Below are 4,622 nucleotides of genomic sequence, written 5' to 3'. Positions count from 1 at the left end.
ATAGCTTCGACATTGGCTGAATTAAAATAAAGAGTATGGATTCCCTGACACTGCTGCAATTCCAAAACACGCATGCATTTCAAAAAATAAATAAATATTTAAAGACTATTTGGTTTCCAAATAAATTGTTATCCCCTCTCTGTCAATAAGCATTGACCATCTTTCAAACCGTGGAACTTGCTCCTAATCACGTTCTCTAAAACTTTCCCTTCACAGCTTTCATTACAGTACTTGGTGTCCCCAATTGTTGCCGTTCCAGAACAAAAGCCTAATTGCTGCTGCTACAATACTGCCCTTTTTTTCTGAGATCATCATGAAGCCCTTGGAGCAAACAAGAGAGGGAGTTCTTGCAAGCGGCAAGCACTGCGTCAAAATTCCTGGACCCTGAGGGCCAACGCCAGCTGCGTTTTGAGACTTGAGTGCCTCTCTCATAGTTTCACCTCCCTGCAAATAACTCTGTCTTGTGAATGTTTCAGAGCTCCTTAGGACACGTGCGTTTTCTGCTTGGACGAGGCCGGGGTCCCCTTGTCTCGCCGGTGCAGCGTGGATTGGGACAGGACTACGGTCACGCCCGGACGCGATCAGGTCGCGGTGGGGCAGGACGCTCCCAGCCGGACGCCCCCGGGGCCCTGCTGACCAAACCCGGAGCGCCCGTGCTCCGCTGCCGCCAGCGGGAACCCCACCTTCCCAGCCTTTCTGGGACGGACCCTGCGCGCTCCATCCCTGGCTGGCACGCAAACCCCGAAAGGCGGCCCCTGGAGTGGGCTCTGGGACTCACGCGGTCTCCGTGGGTCTCGGGTGCCTCTCCCCGGCGGGTTCTCGGCCCCTCGGGGTCTGAGAGTGGGAGCCTCCCATGGCGCGGAACTTGGCGCCCGGGCTGCACCCGCCTGTGCTGGGCGGCGGGCGGCTGTGCCCAGACCCTGGGCGGGGAGGCGGTGGGGCGGGAGGAGGGGTGGGGCGAGGGAGGGCGGGGTGGGGCGCTGGGCTGTAGGGTCCCCGCCGCTGGTAAAGCGGGGAAGGAGGTGGCTTCAGATGCCGCCCAACTTCTCCTCGGATTGCAGGGCCCCGCGGGTGCGGACGCCTGGAGATGCGGTGCGCCTGGGGCGCGCAGTGCTGCGGGGAGCCCGTGTAGCGGCGCCTCCTCGTCCGGCAAGGGAGCCCCTAGCAGCAGGTGGAGGGCGCGAGGCCTGCGGGCGCCCCCGGGACCCCGCGATCCGCAGACGTCGCCCTCTCCGCCCGCTGGGTCCGGGGTTGGAAGGGAAGCAGCGGGAAGAGGCCCCGGGAGCTGCTGTTCAGAGAAACGGCAGGAGGGGGCGGTGTGTGCCGGGGTCGGGGGACCAAGGCGGCCCTGCAAAGGGCGTGGCCTTTACCCCAAACCGCTTCTGCCTCCTGGGACGGGAGGGAGGCCTGGACTGCGCTGCACAGAAAACTGGGTGCATCCTGGTTCTGCCTCCAACTAGCTGAATAACTTGTAACAAGTTATTTCACCCTCTCTGAGGCTTGTTTTCTTTATCTGTAAAACAAGGGAGTATGTTCATCTTTAGCTTTTAGTGTCCCTTTAGGCGCTGATAAGCAAGCAATGAATTTTCCTCCAAACTCTGTAGTAAGGAAAAAACAAACAAACAAACAAACAAAAACCTATCCCTATCTCATCTGCGATCCAGCTGCACCTAGCAACTCCCTTTAGAGTATCTCTCATGCCCTTCCTCACCCATTCCTGCCTCCCACCCACCTCCTCTCCAGCCACCTCTCCTTATTCTAGCGCTTTTTCCAGCAGACTGGAATCCTTCCCCAAACCTCCGTTCTATGACACCATCCTGCATCTTGATGTTACATCTTCTTTGTTACTGCCTGTCCCCCTCGCTAGAACATAAGCTCCATGAAGACAGGGAATCTGTTTTGATTTCACTGTTCCTCCAACATGCTTGGCACAGTGGGCGCTCACAATTGTTGATGGATGCAGGCATCCTACACCCGTGTTATCACTGTCCTTCCCAGGGTTCCTATAGCACTTGTTAACTATGCTAACGAAGCATTTACCATCTTATTTTATAATTATCTCTTCACGGCCGGGCGCGCTGGCTCACGCCTGTAAGTAATCTCAGCACTTTGGGAAGCCTGGGGGTGGGGGGATGGATTCCCTGAGGTCAGGAGTTGGAGACCAGCCTGACTAACATTGGTGAAACCCCGTCTCTACTAAAAATACAAAAATTAGCCGTGGTGGCGTGCGCCTGTAATCCCAGCTACTTAGGAGGCTGAGGCAGGAGAATTGCTTGAACCTGGGAAGTGGAGGTTGCAGTGAGCTGAGATAGCGCCACTACACTCCAGCCTGGGCAACAAGAGCAAAACTTCATCTCTAATATAATAATAATAATTATTATTATCTCTTCACTTGTCTATCTTTCACGGGAATGTAAGTTCTTTTTTTTTTTTTTTTTTGAGAGGAGTCTCGCTCTGTCGCCCAGGCTGGAGTGCAGTGGCTTGGTCTTGGCTCACTGCCTGCTCTGCCTTCCGGGTTCGTGCCATTCTCCTGCCTCAGCCTCCCAAGTAACTGGGACTACAGCCACGCGCCACCACGCCCAGTTAATTATTATTATTATTATTATTTGTATTTTTTAGTAGAGACGGAGTTTCACCGTGCTAGCCAGGATGGTCTCGGTTTCCTGACTTCGTGATCCACCCGCCTCGACCTCCCAAAGTGCTGGGATTACAGGCGTGAGCCACCGTGCCCGGCCTAAAATATAAGTTCTTTACAGGCAGAAACACACTTGTTGTTGTTATTTTGAAAGACCGTGTCTCTTTCTGTTGCCCAGGCTGGAGTGCAGTGGTGCCATCATAGTTCACTGGAGCCTTGAACTCCTGGGCTCAAGCAGCCCTCCTGCCTCAGCCTTTTCAGCAGCTGGGACCACCAGTGAATGCCACCACACCCAGCTAATTTTTTTTTTTTTTTAAGAGATCGAATCTCACTATGTTGCCCAGACTGGTCTCAAACTCCTAGCCTCAAGTGATCCTCCTGCTTTGGCCTCTGAAAGCACTGGGATTACAGGTGTGAGCCACCAGGCCCAGTCAGGAATGCTCCTTATCTCTGTATTCTAGCTTAGTGCCCAGCACAGTGCCTGGTTCTTAGTTTATATACAATAACTATTTGCTGAATGAATGAATGATCCAGTGGTGAAGCACACAGAATTGTGTTCAACATGAACTTCATTCTTGAAGCTATAGGGAAATAAAGATATATGTGACTACATTTTAGTAATTCCAGAAAGAATCAGAAAACACATAATAGAGATTTACATTTACAACAGATCTCTCTTTTCTTTTTTGGAGATGGAGTCTCGCTCTGTTGCCTGGGCTGGAGTGCAGTGGCACTATCTTGGCTCACCACAACTTCCACCTCCTGGGTTCAAGCGATTCTACTGCCTCAGCTTCCCAAGTAGCTGGGACTACAGGCATGCTCCATCATGCCCAGCTATTTTCTGTATTTTAGTAGACACAGGGTTTCACTATGTTGGCCAAACTGTCTTGAACTCCTGACCTTGTGATCTGCCTGCCTCGGCCTCCTAAAGTGCTGGGATTATAGGCCTGAGCCACTGTGCCCTGCCAGATCTCTCTTTTATGTATCAGACTTTGACTACCTGTTTATAAATTATCTTTAGTCTACTTAGCCAGAAAGTTCCCAGGGTCCAGGATGTTGACACATGGTAGACATAAACAGTATTCTGAAGTGGGAAAATAAAAATTAGTAAAAGTATAGTGAGGCTGGAATTGAGTTTTTTTATGAAGAATTTCAAATAGCTAAAGAAAAGTTGACTCTTGGCATATAATTTTTTGTTTTTAGAGACAGGGTCTTGCTCTGTGCAGTGGCATGATCATAGCTCGCTGCAGCCTCGAACTCCTGAGGTAATTTTTCTTTTAAGTTCAAGTTCTTCCCACAGTCTGTTTGGAACACTATGGCAATGTGATTGAAGTGTCATTGATAATGCAAACATAACCCTGTCAGAGCTGCAGTTCCCTTCAGAGGAACACTCAGCCTCTCCTAGTGAGAAAGGTCTTTATTCTCAGTCGGTCATTCCGAGGGAAGACAGGAGGGGGAGCGGCAGGAGAAGAGGGTGGGAATGGGTAAGTTTTCTGTCTCTGGTAGACAAGATGGGCTGCTGGGAAGAATCTTACTACTATTAATTAGTGCAGAAAGGCACAGGGTGGCGCCACTAAAATGGTTGAAAGTAATGGAAAAAGACCAAGATGCAGTGGCTCACACATGTAATCCCAGTACTTTGGGAGGCTGAGACGGGTGGCACTTGGGTTCAGGAGTTTGAGGCCAGCCTGGTCAACATGGTGAAACCCTGTCCCTACTAAAAATTAAAAAAATTAACCGAGCATGGTGGTGCATGCCTGTAATTCCAGCTACTTGGGAAGCTGAGACATGAAAATTGCTTAAACCCAGGAGGCAGAGGTTGTAGTGAACGGAGTTTGTGCCACTACACTCCAGCCTGGGTGACAGAGCAAGACTCCGCCTCAAAAAAGAAAAAAACAACAAAAAACCCAAAAAAACAAAAGAAAGAAAGAGAGAGAGAAAAAGAAAGAAAGAAAGAAAGAAAGAAAGAAAGAAAGAAAGAAAGAAA

The sequence above is a fragment of the Piliocolobus tephrosceles genome, chromosome 7, assembly GCF_002776525.5.
Source record: "Piliocolobus tephrosceles isolate RC106 chromosome 7, ASM277652v3, whole genome shotgun sequence".
Classification (NCBI taxonomy): Eukaryota; Metazoa; Chordata; class Mammalia; order Primates; family Cercopithecidae; genus Piliocolobus; species Piliocolobus tephrosceles.
The sequence above is the reverse complement of the archived record's forward strand: the minus strand, read 5'-3'. Positions refer to the sequence as shown.